We start from the raw sequence: 11,044 nt of genomic DNA, 5'->3' as shown, positions 1-11,044 counted from the left end.
AACCTCTCCTGCTCTCCAGACTAGAAAAAAATACACCGCTTCCTGCAGGACATACAGCAGCTGATAAGTACTGGAAGACTGAAGGTTTTTTTTTATAGAACTAAATTACAAATCTCTGGCACTTTCTGGCACCAGTTGATTTGAAAGCTTTTTTATGATGATGATTATTATTATTATTATTATTATTATTATTTTGTGAACTACCCCCTTTAAAGCATTCTTCTTCTGGGACTGTGTGTATTTCTGCCTTTAGCCGAGCACCAAGCAGACCATCTGGGTCTGGTGTCTGTATCTTCTGGTGTTCAGCCTGCTCATTGTAGGACCTGATCACCTGATCGGAAGGTCCTCTACCTAATTACAGAGATCGGTTGTGCCTAGAATGTATGGACTCCTTGGAGGTCCTCCTAGCAGCCCAAACATTCTATCCTATTCGCTACTGAACTACGGGGACAGAGGAAGAGGGAGAAGACTGAGCTATAAGTTCTGTGTGTGTTTGTGTGTCTCAGTCAGTAGTGTGTGCCAGTCAGTAGGTGTGTGTGTGTGTGTGTGTCAGTCATTATTGTGTGTCAGTTAATAAGTGTTTCAGTCAGTATTGTGTGTCAGTCAGTAAGTGTGTGTCAGTCAGTAAGTGTGTGCCAGTCAGTATGTGTGTGTGTGTGTCAGTCATTAATGTGTGTCAGTTAATAAGTGTATCGGTCAGTAATGTGTGTCAGTCAGTAAGTGTGTGTCAGTCAGTAAGTGTGTGCCAGTCAGTATGTGTGTGTGTGTCAGTCATTAATGTGTGTCAGTTAATAAGTGTATCAGTCAGTATTGTGTGTCTTTCAGTAATGTGTGTCAGTCAGTAAGTGTGTGTCAGTCAGTAAGTGTGTGCCAGTCAGTATGTGTGTGTGTGTCAGTCATTAATGTGTGTCAGTTAATAAGTGTATTAGTCAGTATTGTGTGTCTGTCAGCAATGTGTGTCAGTCAGTGTGTGCCAGTCAGTATGTGTGTGTCAGTCATTAATGTGTGTCAGTTAATAAGTGTATCAGTCAGTATTGTGTGTCTTTCAGTAATGTGTCTCAGTCAGTAGGGTGTGCCAGTCAGTAGGTGTGTGTGTGTCAGTCATTAATGTGTGTCAGTTAATAAGTGTATCAGTCAGTATTGTGTGTCTTTCAGTAATGTGTGTCAGTCAGTAAGTGTGAGTGTCAGTGAATCAGTGTCCGTAATGAGTATGTCAGTCAGTATCTGTGTCAGTAATGTGTGTTTGTGTATGTCAGTTGTGTCTCCAGTGATTGTGCATAGTGGTTGGATGGATGAGGGACCTGCTGAGGGCCCTATTACACGGGATGATTATCGTGCAAAAAATCGTTAAATCGTTTGAATTTAAACAATAATCGTTATGTATAATTGCAGACAACGATCGAAAAATCGTTCGTATGTCATTGATTTTACACAGAAAGATTTATCTGACAGATTTTTAAAGCCAAAACCAGGAATGGATTAGAAAAGGAAGAGAAATCTCAGGCTTTCCTTTATGACCTGATCCCTGTTCATAGTCTGTTCCTGGTTTTGGCTTCATAAATCTCTGTGTAAACGCACCCTTAGATCTGGACCTAAAATTATCGCTAATCGTTCGCTAATCGTTAGGGTCAGATTTGGCATCTATTTGTTTAGGGGTCTAGTCTGGTGTCTGTATTCATTTAGAGGGACGTTTTTGTGTCTCTTTTTCTTTTGGGGGTCTGATATAATTTTTTTTTGTCTGGTCATTTGTAAGAGGTTTCTGGTCTAGATAAAATACCGTATTTGTGATTCAGCTGGATTAGCTTGGGGTCCTGTCCCATATAAATTAGTGGGGGCTCCATATGACAATCCTTGCTTGCTGCCCCTGCTCATCAGGATCCGTCTCTTTTTTTCTATGCACTTGAAGCCGGTGACACATGGAATACGAGCAGCCATCACATGAGGAGGTGTCCTACAATCCCCGGTAATGGATTTCATTCCGGATTAGTCACCGTCCCTCACGCACAGCTAAAAAACATCTCTTGAGAATGTCGATTTCTCATACTGAGACGATGAGTGCAAGAATGTACAAAAGTCTCATTACATAATAGTATAATTATATGCATAAACCAGTAATAGCATAATAAAGTGCATGATGGGGCGATACGCCTAAAGAACCGGTAGAGTCAATATAGTACAGTCAACTAAATAGCAGGGATGGGATCCAGACGGTTTGAGTCAATCGGTGGGAAGGACGTCTGTTTGGCCGACAGTCTTGTCCACCTGGTGGGGTAGTAAGCTGCTGTCAAACACCTAAAGCGGCGGCTTATCTCTCCTAGGAACAGAAGGATTGGGCAGTTTAAATTCTGCATGCCTGATCCTTCTCTCTCCTGTCAGCAGGGGCCCGTCTCCTTATTCAGAATACATGCACGCTCAGCTGAGTGTACATGTGTATGGTGGGATGTCCGTCCAGCTGACAGCCGTCCTGACTGTACATGTGATTTGGAGGGATGTTCGCTGCTTGTATAAGGATTGATTCAGCTTATGCTGTGTTTACACAGAGAGATTTATCTGACAGATCTTGGAAGCCAAAGCCAGGAACAGACTATAAACAGGGAACAGGTCACAAAGGAAAAACTGGGATCTATCCACTTTTCAAATCCATTCCTGGCTTTGGCTTCAAAAATCTGTCAGATAAATCTCTCTGTGTAAACGCACCATAATGAAAGTATATTAGGGAGTCGCTCTTATATTACCCTTTGAAGTTTGATTGGCTCTAGCTGTTAGTTAGCATCACAGACTCCTCACAGGATTCCACTGCTATGGATCATTGGCACAACATGGCGGATGCCACTCAGAAAAGGAAAGGATCTCACCCGGGCTTTCAAGAAATATAGAACTTGTACTGTAGGAAATCTGAGAACCAAGAGATACCATACTCATTATAGGAAACATCTTGCCATACACGTGTAAGCTCACCCATGCTGTGCATGCATGTATTCTAGGAAAGCGGTTGCTGCCAAATTCCTTATGGCAGTGGCTTGTCTCTCCAAGAGCAAAAAAGGTGGTTGAAATACTACAGGCCAGTACCTCTACCATTGGGAAGGGTTGGTAGGCCACATTAGATCAGAGATGGGGAACCTTTGGCCCTAAAGCTGTTGCACAACTACAATTCCCATCATGCCTGGACAGCCAAAGCTACGCATTGGCTGTCCAGGCATGATGGGAATTGTAGTTGTGCAACAGCTGGAGGGCAGGGACGTATTAGGAGCCGCATCTTCACTTACCAATTAGCATCAGGATTGGTAGATTGGTAGGTAATAGCTCCAGGCGTCACATTTGATACCGCCATATGAGACCTTACCAATACCACCATACTGTGACAGGATACCAGACCTGACCAATACCAATATATTGTGACTGACCTGACCCATACCACCATACTGTGACTGGATAACACCGCCATACCAGACCTTATACCACCATACTGTGACTGGATAACACCGCCATACCAGACCTGACCAATACCAACATACTGTGACTGGATAACACTTCCATACCAGACCTGACCAATACCGCCATACTGTGACTGGATAACACTTCCATACCAGACCTGACCAATACCGCCATACTGTGATTGGATAACACCGCCACATCAGACCTGACCAATACCACCATACTGTGACTGAATAACACTGCCATACCAGACCTGACTAATACCACCATACCGTGACTGGATAACACAGCCACACCAGACCTGACCAATACCACCATACTGTGACTGGATAACACCGCCATACCAGACCTGACTAATACCACCATACCGTGACTGGATAACACAGCCACACCAGACTTGACCAATACCAATATATTGTGAATGACCTGACCAATACCACCATACTGTGACTGGATAACACCGCCATACCAGACCTTATACCACCATACTGTGACTGGATAACACCGCCATACCAGACCTGACCAATACCAACATACTGTGACTGGATAACACTTCCATACCAGACCTAACCAATATCGCCATACTGTGACTGGATAACACTTCCATACCAGACGTGACCAATACCACCATACTGTGACTGGATAACTCCGCCCATCAGACCTGACCAATTCCACCATACTGTGACTGGATAACACTGCCATACCAGACCTGACCAATACCGCCATACTGTGATTGGATAACACCGCCACATCAGACTTGACCAATTCCACCATACTGTGACTGGATAACACTTCCATACCAGACCTGACCAATACCGCCATACTGTGATTGGATAACACCGCCACATCAGACCTGACCAATAACGCCATAGTGTGACTGAATAACACCACCACATCAGACCTGACCAATACTGCCATACTGTGACTGGATAACACAGCCACACCAGACCTGACCAATACCACCATACTGTGATTGGATAACACAGCCACACCAGACCTGACCAATACCACCATACTGTGATTGGATAACACCGCCACATCAGACCTGACCAATACCGCCATAGTGTGACTGGATAACACCGCCACATCAGACCTGACCAATACCGTCATACCGTGACTGGATAACACAGCCACACCAGACTTGACCAATACCACCATACTGTGACTGGATAACACCGCCACATCAGTCCTGACCAATACTGCCATACTGTGACTGGATAACACAGCCACACCAGACCTGACCAATACCACCATACTGTGATTGGATAACACAGCCACACCAGACCTGACCAATACCACCATACTGTGATTGGATAACACCGCCACATCAGACCTGACCAATACCGCCATAGTGTGACTGGATAACACCGCCACATCAGACCTGACCAATACCGTCATACCGTGACTGGATAACACAGCCACACCAGACTTGACCAATACCACCATACTGTGACTGGATAACACCGCCACATCAGTCCTGACCAATACCGCCATAGTGTGACTGGATAACACCGCCACATCAGACCTGACCAATACCGTCATACCGTGACTGGATAACACAGCCACACCAGACTTGACCAATACCACCATACTGTGACTGGATAAAACTGCCATACCAGACCTGACAAATACCACCATACTGTGACTGGATAACACTGCCACACCAGACCTGACCAATACCACCATACCCCCCCCCCCTCTCGAAAAGACACCAGATTTTCTGGCAAGTCTGAACAGGAGGTGGGAGACTCGGGGGGGGGGGGGGGGGGCGAGTTGTTTCCTTCCCCCTGCTCCCTGGTGCTGCCCCCCTGCAAGGTGCTGCCCTAGGCACTGGACCATGGGTGCCTAGTGGTAAATACGGCCCTACTGGCCAAAGGTTCCCCATCCCTGCATTATATAGACGTCCAGTCCTGCAGAAATGTGCAGGTTCAGCGATTATCCAGAGCAGATATACTATACTTTGTATAGGCCTCTATGTGTTTCCTATGTTTCACTGCTTTATAAACACGGGGCGGTATAATTCTCACACTATAACTTATATAAGTATAGGGTAGAATAATGTTCATTTTAGAAGCCATTAAGTTCGGGTCTAATCTAGCGCAGCTTTTGAGATTTTACAGGTCTGTTTACAAGCTCAGTATTCTCCTTTATAACTCCCAGCTTGATGGAGGTGTCTGCTCCTCAGCCGTGATAGGCCATCCCCAACCTTTATAGAGCGCTGAATACCTCCGAAATCTCACCCAACCAGTATACCGTCCTAACACATCTCCTAGTCATTAGACGTTTATTATCTGCTATCTATGCGCCTGTCTAATCCTATCCTAAAGGCTTTTGGGGGCGAAAAATATAGATTGTTGAGATGAGATTTCCCCTCCTTGTTTGGGTTACTCCTAAAAAGAAACCATTTATAAAAAGATATTTTATACATGGCTTTAATAAAGATATATTACTTTACAATATAACATAATTAAAATAAATGGCACATTTCTTAATCATATACTATTATATGTTTAGTGGCAGCAGTAAGTGGTGACACCGGCCTCTCTGCTGCCACCACTGTTTGAGTTGGGAACTGCAGGGCTGCCTAAGCCCCGATCCCTGCCCTCCTGCTGCCAGGACACAGCTGGCTGTCAGTGGGTGTTGTGTGCACGAAAGCCCCGGCAGAATGAGTGGTGATAGCATTATGTGTGGGGGCTGAGGCTTTGTATCAGTAGCTCTGTGCCCCCAGTTTTCATTTTCACCACTGGCTTCCAGTTCTGTCTGTGGTGATTAAAGTAAGCTGCTGTAAAAGAACTGGAAAAGTCGAGAGCAGGAGCAAACCGCCATAGAACGCCTCTCCTGCTCTCCAGACTGGAAAGGATAAGCCACTTCCTGCCAGACATACAGCAGCTGATAAGTACTGGAACACTTGAGATTACAAATTTGGCACTTTCTGGCTACAGTTGATTTGAAATAAGATTTTGCTGAACTATCTCTTTAAACTTGTGTTTAAAGGACTGACCAACTACCAAGTGTAATAGCGCCACCTAGAGTGTACTGCAGCCATCAAGCTTGCTGTGCCTTCACTGTAACCATCAAGCGTGATGTACCACAACTTCCAATGAATCTGGATTTTTTTTTTTTTAAATGGGACGTCTGTTTTGTTCTGTTAATTTAATGCATTACCTAATGGTTTCTATCTATCTATGAATTAATAGCCAAGTGTAAAAGTGGATTACAATAAGTTGAAGAACCAGATGAGTGAGCTGGATGCTAATAGCAATATAATTATTTTCATCCTGTAATCAGACTTAAGAATTAAAAAAAAAAAAAAAAAAAGCTTAATGTGAACCAGCGTGAAGCTATTAATACAATGTGTGACACCATCTTCGGGCATTTGTAGGAGCGCATTCCTGGAGCCATTAAACACATAGGAATTGGGCTGCCCGCGTTGGAAAGATGGATACTCCATCAGTAGTGAGACATTCCGACTGCCACCATGTAACTTGCTGGTGGTGCTGGTGGGTTTGGTCTCTGTGTATAATGGGCTCTTTTACATGGAAGGGGTTGTCTGCCATAGGAAACCCATTGTTAGGGGTGACCCCCATCCAGGACCATCAGTTATCTAGAATAGAAGGTGGCTACAAAAAGCATCTCTTGCTTTGGAGGACTCAGCACATTTATGACATCTGATTGAACGAGTAATGTGTAATACTCCTTTTCCCCTGTGGAGGCACTGCAGGGGATATGAACGCCTACTTTATGGTTGTCCAACAGATTTAGTTCAAATGAAGGGGGAAAGAACAGCTTGTCATTGAGAAGCCCATCTTACATTAAGGGGATTGTATTTGGACATGAAGGGTTGTTTGCTTATGTACAATCCATACTTGATCCTAGTGTCGTCCTGGTTGAAACGCTAAGCTATGAGTTGCCATCTGTAAGGAAATGTGGTACCAAGTGTAGCGCTACCTGTACCACCACCATAGAGAACAATTATCCAGTGCCCATATGCATCAAAGTGTTGTCTGTGTAAGGTTAGGTTCCTATATATCAGATCCACGAGAATCAGATGTTCATGACAAAACTGACCCCCAATAAGTGCCAGAACTCATTATAGGCATTACACCATTTACTACTACCAAAGATTCAGAGCCGGATAGGAAAATGCTGCTGAAGACATTCTATATGGTTTGTGCACCAGTCCAGTTTTGCAACAGAAGCGGCAGATATCATGAATGATCCCACAACAGAGAACAATGGGATTGGTTGTGGGATCTGTCTCCCTTTGGCAGTTTACCGGCACAAATGATAGAATCTACCCTGGGCCAAAGATTATATGGGAGCCAGCCCTAACACAGGGTATGAACCATTGTATATTATAAAGGATGGGCCATAGAGGACACCGACCCATCTGGCACTTACCAAAATTGCCAGATGGGCAGTTCAGCCCTAAGGATGGATTATTCTGGACAGTTCCTCTAGAGTGAGGGACACTCTTTGTAGCTATTCTCCACTTTGGCCAAGAGATAAGGAACCTGATCAGATGACCCCACCCAATCTTAAAAGTGCAAAATGACTCCCTATACTGTGGACTTCTCGCCTTTGGATATAGTAAAAGCAGCTATTATTCGTTGTGGTGAAAACAGTTTATAATGGCGTTATAAGCGACTCACGTAATTGCTATCCATACCTAGAAGTACCTGTTATGACAGGAAGCATCTAGGAGCGTACCCTAAACTTACTGACACATTACTAACTATGTCTGAAAGCCAGTAATAGTCTGTATAGTCAAAGCTGAAAGTAGCAAGAAATATGAGTAACCCAGGAAATACACAACCTGAAGATCACACACTCTGAGGCTGCATTCACACGTTCCGTAATTTACGGATCCGTATTTCCGTATCCGAGTTAGTGCACACTGATATCTATTGGGCTATTCACACGATCAGTAGCAGAAATGGATGAAAATCAATCCGTAAAAAAAAAAGGACATGTCCTAGTGCGGACCCGGTGCGGCCCCAGATTTTTTCACGGATGCTCTCATTGACATCAATTGTCTACGGATTGTTTGCGGATTGCAACATGTTTGGCATATGAAAAATATGGATAACTCATGCTCCTATTTGCACAGCAGTATATAGAAGTGCTGGGATCTATTATATTGTGCCGAATTTAGCTGACAGGCCATTCATTCACTGCTCACAGACTCTTAATTGATTCATTGATACTTTCCTAACCGCATAATAAACACCAATTTATTGTGCTAATTGGTAATGATGATTGGCAGCTGGGCTACAAAGGTACAAGTACCAATTACCTCAATAAATTGGGGTGTTTACAATGTAGTTAGGAAAGTATCAATGAATCAATTAAGAGCACTGAAGGCAGAACGGCACAGGAGGATCGCATAGGAGATCGCATCCTTACAGCAGGAGGGGTCTGATGATGCTGCAGGAGGGGGTCTGATGCCACAGAGGGGGTCTGATGTCGCCGCAGGAGGGGGTCTGATGCCGCCGCAGGAGGGGGTCTGATGATGCCAATCCCGGCCGAGCACGGAAGCGTCCCCGGTTGCCATGGTGATCGCAGGAGGGGTCTGATGATGCCTGTAAAGACCGAGCACAGAAGTGCAGGCATCATCAGACTTCCGTGCTTCCGGATGCAATACGGAAGCAATACGGATGTCCAACCCGTAATTTTTAGTGGGTGGTTTCCGGACCCGAAAATATTACGGAACGTGTGCGGCTCTGCTAATGACATGAAAACATTCACTTATACTAGATCAGCATTCAGTCACTATATACTATATAAATATACATTTTTAGGACAATAACTGCATCCCCTGCCGAACGGACCCCAGGACTGATCTTGGATTAAAAGCAGCTATCTGATGGTACAAGTGGTATTGGGGGGGGGGCTCAGATTGTGGGTACAGAGTCGCTTTAAAGGGGTTATCCACTGCTACAAAAACACGGCCACTTGCTTCCAGAGATAACACGTCTCCAGGTCAGGTGCGGTTTGCAATTAAGCTCCATTCACTTCAATGGAACTGAGCAGCAAAACCCCACCCAAGCTGGAGAAAAGAGTGGGGCTGTCTCTGGAAGAAAGTGGCCATGTTTTTGTAGCGCTGGATAACCCCTTTAAGGTCTTTTCACTTCAATGAAACTGAGCAGCAACACCCCACCCAATCTGAAGACAAGAGTGGGGAGTCTGTGGAAGAAAGTGTCCATGTATAACCACTTTAACAAATGAAATGCTCCCAAACCTAGCTGGTCTTATTCACCAAGCCCCTCTGAATATTTTGAGCCACCCCTGTCTTTCTAGCTGCTGCCATTCCTGAGTTACAAGTTCCTCTAAAAGTTGATCTATATCCAAGATGGCACAGGCCAAGAAACTACATTACATTATCATGCATCTACCTGATTGGTCTATTTGCTTACTCTCCCCCTTATCTTTCTTTCCTGCTCAATGCTGTCATTACTACTGCACAGTAAACAAAGGACTTTTTTTTTCACTGATTTTGCATCACATCACCCCAGTATGTATTCCATACTAGCAGATGATGTAGCAGAGCTGATGCAGGCATGGTGTAGCAGAGCGGGCACGCACATGGTGTAGCAGAGCGGGCACGCACATGGTGTAGCAGAGCTGACATGCGCATGGTGTTGCAATGTGCTGCATAACAGGCATCTGTTTACTAGGAGATGTAGTGTAGGTTTAGATCTCAGCTTGCTGACTGACAATGAAAACATTCTAGCTCCATCCATAACACTTACAACATGCAGAGCCAAGACACAAAGACAGGTACATATGCCTGCATTCACTGACAGTAAGCTGAGAAAGAACTATAACTTTTCATATTACAGAAACCTAGGCTCAGGGACACATGTCAGTCTATGGAAGCGGCACAGGTGCATGGAGATGATGCAGATAATGTCTCCTGGGTGTTGGTTTACCAAGTCAATAGACAGTTAACCTGGCTCCATAGAGAGGAGCTCACATTTCCTGTGACTACAAAGGGTGAGGGGAAGAGGGAGCAGCGCATTGTCAGAGAGGACACAGAGAAGATGATTTTAGACATCCACAGTGGGTAGGTATGAGGGAAAAAAACAGGGAAAGGGTGCAAGACAGGTTATATATATAACACATAGGATATTGGGAAGGGGGATTGTTTAGAAAATTGTTTTTGTTACCCAGATAACCCTTTTAAGGGCCCTCCAGCCTGCTTACCTCAACCAGAGGTGGTCCTCTTTTATTATGATAGGCCAGTAATCTCATGTATATGGGGACCTCCTAATCGGGCATGCATTTCCTTTGTTCCTACAGAATATAAAACACTGACAGTGGTGTCTGGCAGAGGTTTATTCCTATCCTCCATGGACGTACACCTGTATACTTGCATACTCTGCATGCTCCATTGTATCCTGCTCACTGACGGTTCACTTTAGGATCTGTTTATTAGTATAGTGACCTAAACCTCCCATTGTCCTTTGTATGTAAAGAAAGAGAACAATAACTACCAGTATTCTAACCCCTGTTAGTTCTGCTGCTGTAAACGGTATTTATAGGATTAAGGATCCATACACCACGCCGGGTAAAAGTGACGGGTTACCAATGTCATCCCGATCACAGT

Source organism: Dendropsophus ebraccatus, chromosome 4 (assembly GCF_027789765.1).
Source record: "Dendropsophus ebraccatus isolate aDenEbr1 chromosome 4, aDenEbr1.pat, whole genome shotgun sequence".
Taxonomy (NCBI): domain Eukaryota; kingdom Metazoa; phylum Chordata; class Amphibia; order Anura; family Hylidae; genus Dendropsophus; species Dendropsophus ebraccatus.
This window is presented reverse-complemented; position numbering follows the sequence as displayed.